This window comes from Ceratotherium simum, chromosome X (assembly GCF_057802395.1).
Source record: "Ceratotherium simum simum isolate JZ-2026a chromosome X, ASM5780239v1, whole genome shotgun sequence".
NCBI classification, from domain to species: Eukaryota; Metazoa; Chordata; class Mammalia; order Perissodactyla; family Rhinocerotidae; genus Ceratotherium; species Ceratotherium simum.
The window spans coordinates 52,796,315-52,811,074 of NC_141940.1; the positions used below are offsets into that span (position 1 = coordinate 52,796,315).

General features: G+C 34.0%; 1 protein-coding gene across 1 annotated transcript in view; it reads right to left on the reverse strand.

Moving 5' to 3' along the window:
* PCDH11X (protocadherin 11 X-linked) overlaps nucleotides 1-14,760 on the reverse strand; it is a 92,369-nt gene that overhangs the window by 17,690 nt on the left and 59,919 nt on the right. The gene's annotated exons all lie outside the window — the stretch shown is intronic.

Here is a 14,760-nt window from a genome sequence, read left to right on the forward strand (position 1 = left end):
TACTCACTTAAAAGAAATACTGCAACACAGATGTGGTATTAGAACTTGCAGCCAACTGTGCTGGGGCTCCTCACACCTGATAAAGAGACTGAAGGGCCCACAACAACTACAAGCAGCTGAGCATTACAACAGCTGGCCAGGAGCATAACTCAGCCTCCCTGGGCGCCTATAGGGAGAGCTAACAGGCCACAATAGAAGCACACACGTAGCCCACATAGGGCCCACCCCTGGAACATTGAGAACTGAGGGAAGCACACTGGAAGCCTCCTAAGCCATCACTTACATAAGGTCACCTATCCAAGAGCAGGAGACGTAGCTGACCTACCTAATACGTAGACACAAGCACAGGGAAAGAGGCAAAATGAGGAGGCAAAAGAATACATTCCAAGTAAGGGAACAGGACAAAACCCCAGAAAAGGAACTAAGTGAAACAGAAATGAGCAACCTACCCGACAGAGAGTTCAAACTAAGAGTGTTAAGGATGCTAACTGATCTGGGGAGAAGAATAGATGAACTCAGTGAGAATGTCAACAAAGAAATGGAAGATATAAAAAGAACCAATCAGAAATGAAGAATACAATACTGGAAATGAAAAATTCATTAGAGGGACTCAAAAGCAGAGTAGAGGATACAGAAGAACGGATCTGTGAGCTGGAAGAAAGACTAGAAGAAATTACCCAAGGTGAACAGGTAAAAGAGAAAAGAATTAAAAAGAGTGAGGACAGTCTAAGGGACCTCTGGGACAACATCAAGCGCACTAACATCCGTGTTATAGGTGTCCCGGAAGGAGAAGAGCGAGACAAGGGGGCAGAGAATCTATTTCAAGAAATAATAGATGAAAACTTCCCTAACCTAAGGAAGGAAACAGACATCCAGGTACAGGAGGCACAGAGAGCCCCAAACAAGATAAACCCAAAGAGGCCCACACCAAGACACATCATAATCAAAATGTCCAGAATTAAAGATAAAGAGAGAATCCTAAAAGCCGCAAGAGAATGTCAAGTTACATACAAAGGAAACCCCATAAGGCTATCAGCTGACTTCTCAGCAGAAACCTTACAGGCTAGAAGAGAATGGCATGATATATTTAAAGTGCTAAAAGGAAAAACTTACAGCCAAGAATACTCTACCCAGCAAGGTTATCATTCAAAATGGAAGGAGAGATCAAAAATTTCCCAGACAAGCAAAAATTAAAGGAGTTTGTCACCAAGAAACCAGTGTTACAAGAAATGTTAAAGGGACTGATTTAAGGGGAAAAGAGAAGACCACAAATAGGAAAAAATATCTATTTCCACGATTAGAACGTAATGGATACAAATGCACAAAAAAGAAGTTGGATATGATATCAAAAACATAAAAGGAGGGAGGAGGGTAGTTAAAGAGTACAGCTTTCAGACAGAGGTCAAACTAAAGTGACCATCAATTCTGTATAGAAGAAGTAAGGAACAGAGAAGGACTACTAAAACACTGAGGGAAAAAAAAAAAGTTAAAAATGGCAGTAAGTACATACTTATCAATAGCTACTTTAAACGTCAATGGACTAAATGCTCCAATTAAAAGGCATAGGGTGGCTGACTGGATAAAAAAACAAGACCCATATATATGCTGCATACAAGAGACACACTTCAGACCTAAAGACACTCACAAACTGAAAGTGAAGGGATGGAAAAAGATACTCCACGCAAATGGCAATGAAAAGAAAGCTGGGATAGCAGTACTCGTATCAGACAAAATAGACTTTAAAACAAAAACTGTAAAACGAGACAAAGAAGGGCATTACAAAATGATCAAGGAACAATCCAACAAGAGGATATAACACTTGTAAATATCTACGCACTCCAATGTAGGTGCACCTAAATATATAAAGCAATTATTAACAGACATAAAAACAGAAATAGACAGTAACACAATAATAGTAGGGGACTTTAACACTCCACTTACACCAACGGATAGATCATCCAAACAGAAGATCAATAAGGAAACATTGGCCTTAAACGACACACTAGAACAGATGGACCTAGTAGATATATACAGAGCATTCCATCCAAAAACCGAAGAATACACGTTCTTTTCAAATGCACATGGAACATTCTCCAGGATTGATCACATATTAGGCCACAAAACAAGTCTCCATAAATTTAAGAAGATTGAAATAATACCAACCATCTTTTTCTGACCACAACGGTATGAAACTAGAAATCAACTATAGGAAGAAAATCAGAAAAGCCACAAATACATGGAGATTAAACAAAATGCTACTGAACAACGATTGGGTTAACGAAGAAATCAAAGAAGAAATCAAAAATACCTGGAGACAAAGGAAAATGAAAATACGACATGCCAGAATTTATGGGATACAGCAAAAGCGGTTCTAAGAGGGAAGTTTATAGCAATACAGGCCTATCTCAACAAACAAGAAAAATCTCAAATAAACAATCTAACAATGCACCTAAAGGAACTGGAAAAAGAAGAACAAACAAAGCCCAAAATCAGTAGAAGAAGGGAAATAATAAAAATCAGAGCAGAAATAAATGAAATAGAGACCAAAAACAATAGAAAAATTAATAAAACCAAGAGCTGGTTCTTTGAAAAGATAAACAAAATTGACAAACCTTTAGCTAGACTCACCAAGAAAAAAAGAGAGAAGGCACAAATAAGTAAAATCAGAAATGAAAGAGGAGAGGTTACAACAGACACCTCAGAAATACAAAAGATTATAAGAGAATACTATGAAAAACTATATGCCAACCAATTCGACAATCTGGAAGAAATGGATAAATTCTTAGAATCATACAACCTTCCAAAACTGGATCAAGAAGAAGTAGAGAATTTGAATAGACCAATCACCAGTAAGGAGATCGAAACAGTAATCAAAAACCTCCCCAAAAATAAAAGTCCAGGACCAGATGGCTTCCTGGTGAATTCTACCAAACATTCAAAGAAGAGTTAATACCTATCCTTCTCAAACTCTTCCAAACAATTGAGGAGGGGGAAGCTCCTAACTCATTCTACGAAGCTGACATTACCCTGATACCAAAACCAGACAAGGACAACACAAAAAGAAAATTACAGGCCAATATCACTGATGAACATCGATGCGAAAATCCTCAACAAAATACTAGCAAATCGCATACAACAATACGTTAAAAAGATTATACACCATGATCAAGTGGGATTTATTTCAGGTATGCAGGGATGGTTTAACATTCGCAAATCAATCAACGTAATACACCACATTAATAAAATGAAGAACAAAAATCACATGATCATCTCAATAGATGCAGAGAAAGCATTTGACAAGATACAGCATCCATTTATGATAAAAACTCTGAATAAAATGGGTATAGAAGGAAAGTACCTCAACATAATAAAGACCATATATGAGAAACCCACAGCTAATATCATCCTCAATGGTGAAAAACTGAAAGCTATCCCTCTAAGAACAGGAACTAGACAAGGATGCCCACTGTCACCACTCCTATTTAACATAGTATTGGAAGTCCTAGCCAGAGCAATCAGGCAAGAGAAAGAAATAAAAGGGATCCAAATTGGAAAGGAAGAAGTGAAACTGTCACTATTTGCAGATGACATGATTTTATATATAGAAAACCCTAAAGAATCCACCAGAAAACTTTTAGAAGTAATAAACGACTATGGTAAAGTTGCAGGATACAAAATCAACATACAAAAATCAGTTGCATTTCTGTACACTAACAACGAAGTAGCAGAAAGAGAAATTAAGAATACCATCCCATTTACAATTGCAACAAAAAGAATAAAATACCTAGGAATAAACTTAACCAAAGAGGTGAAAGATCTGTAAATCGAAAACTATAAAACATTGCTGAAAGAAATTGAAGAGGACACAAAGAAATGGAAAGATATTCCGTGCTCTTGGATTGGAAGAATTAACATAGTTAAGATGTCCATACTTCCTAAAGCCATCTATAGATTCAATGCAATCCCTATCAAAGTTCCAACAACATTTTTCACAGAAATAGAACAAAGAATCCTAAAATTTATATGGAACAACAAAAGACCCCGAATAGCTAAAGGAATCCTGAGAAAAAAGAACAAAGCTGGAGGTATCACACTCCCTGATTTCAAAATATACTACAAAGCTATAGTAACCAAAACAGCATGGTACTGGCACAAAAACAGACACACAGATCAATGGAATAGAATCGAAAGCCCAGAAATAAACCCACACATCTATGGACAGCTAATCTTCGACAAAGGAGCCAAGAACATACAATGGGGAAAAGAAAGTCTCTTCAACAAATGGTGTTGGGAAAACTGGATAGCCACATGCAAAAAACTGAAAGTAGACCCTTACCTTACACCATACACAAAAATTAACTCCAAATGGATTAAAGACTTGAATGTAAGACCTGAAACTGTGAAACTTCTAGAAGAAAACATAGGCAGTACGCTCTTCCACATCGGTCTTAGCAACATCTTTTCAAACACCACATCTGACCGGGCAAGAGAAACAATAGAAAAAATAAACAAATGGGACTACATCAAACTAAAAAGCTTCTGCACAGCAAAGGAAACCATCAACAAAACGAAAAGACAACCTAACAATTGGGAGAAGATATTTGCAAACCATACATCTGATAAGGGCTTAATCTCCAAAATATATAAAGAACTCATGCATCTCAACAACAAAAACTACCAACCCAATTAAAAATGGGCAAAAGACCTGAACAGACATTTCTCCAAAGAAGATATACAGATGGCCAACAGACACATGAAAAGATGTTCAAAATCACTAACTATCAGGGAAATGCAAATCAAAACTACAATGAGATATCACCTCACGCCTGTCAGAATGGCTATAATTAACAAGACAGGAAACAACATGTGTTGGAGAGGTTGTGGAGAGAAGGGAACTCTCATACACTGCTGGTGGGAGTGCAAACTGGTGCAGCCACTATGGAAAACAGTATGGAGATTCCTCAAAAATCAACAATAGAGCTACCATATGATGCAGCTATTGCACTGTTGGGTATTTATCCAAAGAACTTGCAAACACCAATTTGCAAAGGTACATGCACCCCTGTGTTCATTGCAGCCTTATTCACGATAGCCAAGACTTGAAGCAACCTAAGTGCCCATCAAGGGACGAATGGATAAAGAAGCTGTGGTATATATACACAATGGAATACTACTCAGCCATAAGAAACGACGAAATCCAGCCATTTGTGACAACATGGATGGACATTGAGGGTATAATGCAAAGTGAAATAAGTCAGAGGGAGAAGGTCAAATACCGTATGATTTCCTTCATTAAGTAGTAGATAATAACAACAATAAACAAACACATAGGGACAGAGATTGGATTGGTGGTTACCAGAGGGGAAGGGGGGAGGGAGGAGGGTGAAAGGGATAATTCGGTACATGTGTGTGGTGATGGGTTGTAATTAGTATTTTGGTGGTGAACATGATGTAGTCCATGCAGAAATAGAAGTACATTGATGTCCCCCTGAAATTTTTCCAATGTTATAAACCAATGTTACTGCAATAAACAAAAAATTAAAAAAAAAAAAAAAAAAAAAAAAAAAGAATGACTAACACATGGATCCAACATTAGTTCTACCCTATGGCAGTTAACTCAACTGGCAGTCACACCCACATGAGCAATGAAAAAAACTGAAGCCCTTTGCCATATGTTAGACCATGATATGAGAAAGGTGTGGGAAAGGTAAAAGGGGAAATAAAGATGTATGGTTCCTTAATTCATGACCTCACTAAATTTAGCATAGATAAATCGTATATACAAAAAAGTTAAAAATTGGGGATAATTGACCTGTAGTATCCTGAATTCCAAACCTACATATAAAATTATTTTCCCTTGTTTATAGGGACAAATGCTACCTGAAAAAACCCTTGGATATGTCTCCCAACTGTTCTTCCTTTGGTGAGAGCACTAGCTATCACTCATATGTGTGTATCTCTTGGTAATTTACTTAAGCCTTAATACACTAATGGATGTGAGTGTAGGCTAAGATGGCATCAACTTTCATTTATATGTATCATCTCTAAGGACACAGCAGAAGGCATATACTAACACATTCAGTAAGCATTTGTTAGATGAATAAATGCATAAATTAAAAGGATAATTCCTATTTTAAAAGACAAAAGGAGAAAGAGCAGGTTCTTGTTTTTAATTCTCAGTTTGTGTAGGAATAGGAATATGCTATAATTATTGACCTAGGTTTTTTTTTCTTTTACTTTAATGAAACTGTCCAGAAAACAATTTCAGAATTATTTTATAAAACAACTATTTTTTTATCTTTGGGATATAATAAGCTAAAGTTTCAATCTCTGGTAAAAATTTACAACCTAGTTGTAAACCTTTATTTTCAGAAGTGGTGACAAGTACTAAGTGTGGTAAGTGGCCAGTGCATTACTTATAAAATACAAAACCTTACATCTATCAGTCACACATATACAAACAATAAAAAGGGAAAACAAAACCTTAGAGAAGAAAACAACATATATGAACCAGATGCAACACACTATATGTTGATTTTGGATTCTGATATCTTAAATGACATTGATCTCAAGTATACAAAATTGACAGTTCCACTTCAGGTTAAGAAAAATGTATGGACTTTCTAATAACCTCATGTAATGCAAAAGACTTAATTACATTTGTGAGTGATATTTCTTCCTAAATTCAAAAATAAGCTTTGAGTTTGCAAACCCAGGAGAAAAACTGCTGAAATAAACAGGATCTTAAGCTCATCTGAGACTTTAATTCTTTGTAAGGATTTGTAAAATCAAAGAAGAGAAATTTAGTGCTGGATATGAAACTTCCAAGAGAAAGACTTTTGCTTTTGAAAAAGAAATGAATAAAGGATATTCGTTGCCAAATTAAAAGCTATATTTTTTGCCTGTTGTTCTGGGAAAGAATTAACTGAACCATTGTACTAAACTTTAAAATTTTTGACATATGCATATGCAAGACACCACTTCATTGCTTCTTGGAAGGTAATAAATAACACAGCACTTCCAGAGCTATAAATCTGGTACAGCTGCCCAGAAAATGCAGACAGTGCCAGTAAGTACTAAAAATAGTTCCAAAGAGATTGGATTCTAAAACTGATTAAATAAAAGCTGTTTACTCGGTAGATCGAGGAATACTGAGGGAAAGACTAAAAAATTATTTCTGAGTTTTACCACTTCTTGATTTATCAAGAACTAACTTAATTTTTTTTTTAATTTTTCATTTTTTTTCTTACTGTTACTGATATGTCTTTGGGCCAGAAAAATGCAAGGACATAGTTTCAAACGGATAAAACCACAGACATATGACTATTTTAATAAACATAGGGAAAGAAATTTAATATTTGCAATACAAATATATTGGGAACTATAATAAATTTACTTTAATTCCTTTAAAAAGTTTCTTTGTTTACTATAGGCTGCCTAGAACTACTGGAGAAAACAGCAATTGTTTCTTAAATAGTCAATATTGTTGTGTCATTTAGATTCTACGTACTATTTCTAGAACATTTCTTTCAGCATGCATTTGTAGCATTGTCAAGGAAATACAATTAAAAAATGGATTACATGTAAAATGACCTGAGCTGTTAGTCATATATTTGACAATAACCTTGAAGTCACCAAGTTCCTCCCTACTTTAAAGTTATATTAAGGAAAGGAGAGTTATATGTTTAAGAAAACATCAACTCTCTTTGAAAGAAATAAATTTACATTAAAATATTAATAGCAGTGGTGTTAATTTTGGCAAAGCCATGAACAGAGTTTAAGATATCACACATGTTTATCTATTGGGATTTAGCAAAGCCTGCATGTTAGTACAGTGATATTCGTAGCATAGGGTTCTTCTTCTTCTTTTTTTTCTGATTTTAGTCCCAAGAAAAGAAATTCCTTCCATTGACTTTTTTCCTCTATTTTATCAGATTTCAACACTAGGAACAGTTTGTTTTTCTTCTTTGACACTCAGAGTAGGCACTCAGGAAGGTTCTTAAAAATGATAGCACTTTTGTACTAAGTTCTGTCTTAAAGTGTACTCCTCTCTTACTTCTGGATTTTTTTGATGATATATGATAAATACTATTTATTTCCTTTTTTATGGCCATGTGTCACTGTCACTATTCTGTGTCCTCCATCTGGGAGAATAATCAAACCACTTGATTATATTATTTGGAATAAGCACTTAGATTGAAATGTTTTAAAGTGTTAACTTAAATTCATAATGTTATGAACTGAAACAAAGGAGATTTAATCGAAGATATCAGGGTGGTTATATCAATGAGGACAGATGGATATTGAAACAAATCTACTCAACAGGTTTCCATTTTTCAGTCTATTCTTCACTTAGATTTGAAAAGCCAGATTTTGACTTTCAGAAAAAAAGGGAAAACCTTAAACAAATGACTGAATATGAGATATATTTTTGAAACAAAAGACATCATCTGATTCATTCCACCAACTTCCTATGAGGAAACCAATCATTTTTTACTAGTATGTATAATAATTCAGCATTCTTTTTCTTATTTGTTCCATTTGCTGCTCACTTGCTCTCTCTCTGTCTCTCCAGCTTCTAACACTTGCAAAGACTATGCATGCCTTATAACATAGAAAACTTTAATACTAGGCAAATGTTTAAAATACAAATTGGACTTGATCCCAGAGATTTTAATGTTTTACATTTTATTTGAAAATATTTTCTTTTAAGGGATATATTTTCAAGCATGTGATTTTAATCACTAACTGCCTTTAATTGAAAAGACATGCAAAACAAATGAAATGTCATTTCTAATTGTTGTTAATCAGCTCTTTTTAGTAGCTGCTCCCTTGTGCTCAAGTTAGATGAGCTGGATTCCTAAGAAAACAAGAGTACAGTATATTGAATCACTGCATACTAGTACTAGAAGAGACTTCAGATGTCATTTAGTCTTCCTTCTCCTTTTACAAAAAGGACACTGAGAGTCAGTGAGGTTAGGTGACCTACTCATGATCACACAGCTAGCTTATTGAAGAGTCAGGTTTGAAAGTCAAGTCTCTTGACTTTGACTTCAATAGTTTTAACTACAGTTACCACTCAAAAATGAGACCTTATTGGTGCTAGTAAAAAGTGGAGAACTCAAGGGCATGAGATAATCATCAGGTAATCATTATCCAAATAAAAGCAAAAACAAAACAAAAAACTGTGTTGCTTGATCCCTATTGAGCCACCGACAAAAAGGTTTCTTCCCTGTACCCTTCAAATCTACTCTACTTCCCTAAGGAGTAATATTTACTGAAAAAAGAAACCAAAGAAACACTGTCTAAAATATAAAGAGCATCATCATTTCCATGCATAAATTAAGATGAGTCAAATTCTAAAAATGGAACTCACCATCACTCTTTTTTAATAATTAGTATAAAGTATTTTACATTTCATGGAAGATTTTCTTAAATCTTTTAAAAAAATTCTTAAAAAAATCTTTCTAGAAAAAAACGCAAAAGCATTTTATGTTGCTGCATATTTTACCTAATCTCTTGTTTAAAAGAAGTAAGGTAATGATTTAAAGGTTAATTTTAATTAAAATTCATGATTAGGCCAAACCATATGAAAAGATTAACCATCAAATAAATGGAAAATATGATCTTTCACTAATAGCTACTCTTGCAAACCTGATTTCTTATTAATATCAAGGAAGATAAAATTCAAGATGCTCCTGGTCCATTGTGACAGTAAAACCTTCAGGTAAAGACAAATCAGTACATAAGATAACTCCAAGGGTGGGAGGGGGGCGATACTGCTACAAAATCTAAGGTTTTATGAAGGCATTTTATCTTTTAAGTCTCAGAGTTTCTTGAGTGGTTCTAACTCTGATTGGTTCTACCCTCTGAATTGTTAAAAGTTCTCAGCCAATTTCTGTTGGACTTAATCCTCAAAGCCCATAAATTGTTTTATTTTCCAAAATATAATATCAGTTTCTATATCATATGGAAAGGCCATTTCTTCTGTGTGTTGCGGCCTCTGAATATCAATTAAATGGATGTCATGATAAAGACGTTGGCAATTTTTTTTTGAGAGAAGTTAAGTTCAATTTGTCCATGGATCACATTCTCTTGGAAATGGTAATCACTGCAAGAATAGCTCAAATCCTTTGCTCTTTAGGGCAAATGGAGTTTCAAATGGGCAGAGATGGCTCATTCTAATCAAGGCCTTGCTAAATAATTGGAAGTCATTAATGCTATTGTGGGTGAACAGCCAAATCTTGTGGATGATACATATATATATATATTTTTTGTATTGTTGGTCTCTAAAACATTGTTCACATTTATGAATAAAAGTAACAGATTTCTCAGTGATCTGGTTTTTGAGAGGTAGGATGTAGCCCAACCGAGTCAGATGTGTATGGTAGTGGGGGGCAGTTGTTGAAGGATGGCATGAGAGGGGCAGCAAACTTGGGTCCTTTTTTTTCCCCTGCACATTTCAAACGAACCAAAAGGCTATTTTTTTTCCAAACACAGGTGAAGCACTGGGAACCCTAGATATGGCTTTTTACAATCTAGACTTTAACTCAAATGCATATTCTTCTTTGTGGGAGGTAAGACTAGGCAAGGAATGGGGGGCATGGGATAGATGTGACATGCATCTGGGATAAGGGATAATAAAAGAGAGAAAAGTTCAAGGCAGACAATACTAGGTCATGCCCAGAGGAGAGTATCTTGTCTACTGAATCAGAGAAAGCTCCAGATGAGGTCGTTTATAGTCAGAGTTATTTTAATAATCCAAAGCCTACCCAGTTGGCACTAACCCCATGGGACATATCTCAAGATGTTAAAAGGGCCTTACCACTGACCCATGTTTTCCTCTTTTAATTTAGGGGGAAAAGGAACTCATCCTCATTTGCCCAAATGTTTTCTGATACTATTTTAGAAGAAAGTACCATGTCCTCTGAGATCATTTGTGTTTCTTTATTATTACCTGTGTTTTCAGCAAGATGGAGAGGTGAAGCCCAAACTTCTCTGACATTAAGCAATTCACGAGTTCATTTTTTTAAAATCATCAAATAAGGCATCATCATTAGAAAATTCATTATCTTTATTATCAACAATATCATCATCATTGCCATTACCCTCACGATATTCATCATCATTATGATTGTTGTAGTAATTTTTGTCTTGTGAAGGCCACTACCTCTCCTGGATAAATATCAGAGTCTCGATCAGTTTCATAGGCCAAGACAGATATCTTTTACGTAAACACAAGGAATCAAGAAAATCAAAATAAATTTTAATATCTATTCACTTTTGAAAGCTAAAATACATAAGCCATTGCTATCTAAATGAATTACTGGCATAGTAAATGACAAAAATATTTTTACCACTGCCTTCTACTAAAAAAAAAATCATCTCTTCTTCTTAAAGCAGCTCCCCTAAAGGAAAAAAACCCATCAAGGTTCTATAAGCATAACTATGTTTTTATATTTAAGGAGTCTTAACCTACTCAAACTTGCTAGAAGTATTTAATATCAGCAAATACTATGCCCCATGGCACTGATTCTAGGAGTGATTTAAATTATGTCTGGGATCAGTTTGAATTAGAAGAGACAATTATATTTTCAGACTGCTAGTAATTCTTTTTTCTCAGGTGCACTGTATCACACTTATTAATCAGGGCATCAATACCCTATAATATCTAACCACTATCCAGAGAATAGTGATGTTCATAAAAGTTCTCCAAAATTAATTACGGTGATGCCTTGAAAGGCAGAACCAGTATTTTTATGCCACAACATCTAGCAACTGTGTCAATCGATCAAACAACTGAAACTTCCAGTCTTATTCAATTAATCAGTTCTTTACAAACTCAGCTAGCGACAAGCTTAACCAAATTGATCTCAGTTTTGCTCGTTGAATCATAGACATTTTCAATCATGAATAGCATTTTAGACAAAAATGATTATAGACATATGGTCAAAAATATGTTTTTATGTCCCACAATGCTAAAAGAAAACAATTATAAAATTTAAGCTAAAAACAATTTATCATAAATAAATCCATTAATAACAAGATTAGCTTAATAAATGCTTCTTTTAACAAGATAGCCACATTAGTGCTATCATATACCAATGCAAACTGTGTTCCATTCATATACTATATCTTCAATTAGTTCTTAATTTGTCTAATTCTAGATGTTAATTTTTATCATTTCTTATCCTTATTAACAATAGCAAATAGTTTTTTTCAAAGTTTCCTATTTTAACACTACTAACAATTCTTATATGACCGTGAAGTCAAATCAGAAAAATAATGATTTTATTAATGAAAAGAATAAACTTTTCTTTGCTAGCTGAGCTCCTTTAAGTTATAACACCTTTACAAACATGTATACTCATAAATATCAATTTTATTCTTCTAAGTTTTTATTCTAACATTGGAAATTAAGTTGGCAAAGGACACACATATTTGGTTAATATAAATATTCAATTTATGAAGTGGATTCATTGCATAAGTTAAGATTTTGCTAGTGTTAATAATAAATGTATTTTCTTGATATGTAATAAAATAGAATAAATATTGAAATACCTTTGTGTAATTAATGAACTGTTTATCCCATCTGAAATCAGAAGAAGAAAATCATCTCTCAGGCTACTCTGCTCTACCATTTGGCATTGTGTTCCTTTTCTGTTACAAAGATAACAAAGTGACTTCTATATTTAAAATTAATTACCATAATTTTGCAAATTAAAAAAAGCACTCTTACTTCATAAAATCTCTATCAAAAAACTTGTTATATGTGCTAATACTATTCCACCTATGACCCCTAAGATTTAAGAAACTGTTCAAATTGCATTTATTGTTTAAACATTTGTGAAGTATTTTCTCATCTGGAACTGCTCATCATTTGAAGGTTTGGGGAAATGTTCAAAACAACCTGACCTGCCCTTGGAGTTACTAAAAAAAAAAATTTGCTCTTACCATACTAGGACATGCAAGGATGGGCTAAAGCAGTAGTTCTCCACCGAAGAATCCACTTTCCCCACCCTGCCACCTCACACAGGGGATATTTAGCAAACTCTGGAAATATTTTTGGTTGTCACAACTAGGCAGGAGGGTACTATTGGGATCTAGTGGGTAGAGCCCAGGTGTACCAACAAAGTTCTTGCAATGCAGAGGACAGCCCCTGTCCCACCCCATCCCACAAGAAAGAATTATCCAGCTCCAAATGTCAATAGTGCCAAGGTTGAGAAACCCTGGGCCAACACATTGAGAATTAGAATCCTAAAAGAAGAAGACTAAATTGTATCCAAATAAAAAGTTTTACTCTGAAATCAGTATAACTGCAATTATACTTGTAGGGTCCAGCAAATAACCAGAAAAGATGCCGAGAAATATAAATGGAAAGAAACTAATCACATTTGTGCATTAGAATCATTTGCACAAACATCACTTTTCTAGGGCAGTCAGCTGATTATAACTAAACATGTTTTTGTATAGACCTTATCTTGTGGTTAATTATACTTTTAAAAATGCTGAAATTACCAATAAGTAATACCTAGTTTTATGAAAATATAATGGATTAAACGTTTTTAGGAGAAGAAACTTTTGACTTTGATTATTTGTAGGGTAGGCCAGAATAGCAGCAAACTAATTTCTATTTGTGACCAATGAAAGTACCATTTAAAAGTTCCAAGATTTATACAATAGCTTGAAATTATAGGTGGTAAAATCAATACATATTTAAAATATAATACTTGAATTTAAGGAAATCCAACAAGTGTCTAATGATCAAACCATCTGACTACAGAACTGGAGAAATCTTGATTTCCTCAGCTGACTTTTGGTTATCAACTAAAATTTTAAAATCAAGTTTTGATGTACGTTCCAAGACAGGTTCTCATCCAATAAGAGCTAAAGCTATAGATGACAAAGAAAAACTGAAAATGTGGGAAATGTTATATATACATAGAAGCCATTATTCTATTTATCTGATATGAATAAATGTCAACTATTTATGTTACATTTATGTAAATTTAAATTTAATATTGTCTATTATTTCTTAAATAAAAATGGTGAATATATTTGATCTGTGACAATATTATATGAAAAACCACAGTGGTCTAAATATCTAGGTTTTACAGATATTTTCATAATATTCTAATGTGATTCTTAGAGTTTTGTGCTTTGCTTAGTGATTTATTAACGTACAGTCAGTAAACATAGGTTTATGACAAAATGTGGGAAATTTTCCATAGCTCACTACATATCTTAATTAATTTGCATCATATTGAGTAATAATGATACTGGAAAAAACAAGATTATGACAGCAGACAACACTATTTGCAATCTACCCAGAAGTTGATCTAGTTCATCCCTTACCTATTATAACAATGTCTTTCCCTTATTCTACTAAAAGAGCTGTCATAAATGTCAAAAGATACAATTCTTGACAGTTAAGGGTTATAAAATAAATGCTTCAAAAGTAAAAAGTTGGTAGAAAGGAATTTTTAGTTTAACTCTCTTTTGAATTGGGACATTTTGGGGATTTTGTTTCCTTTTTTATGATCTACATTAAATAAAGTGTACCAGTTAAGATAAAACATAAGCAAAGCTGTTTTCAGTCCTTGTGCAGCAACAAGTCAGTTTAAAAGGAGGAAGACAAAAAGATATACAGGGTAAACTGTAATTAAAAAAATGTTATATTTGGAAAGTCACATGTCTTAATAAGATTTTTAGAATAAAATGTTCTCAAAATTGAGTTCCAAACTATAATGTCCACAAAAC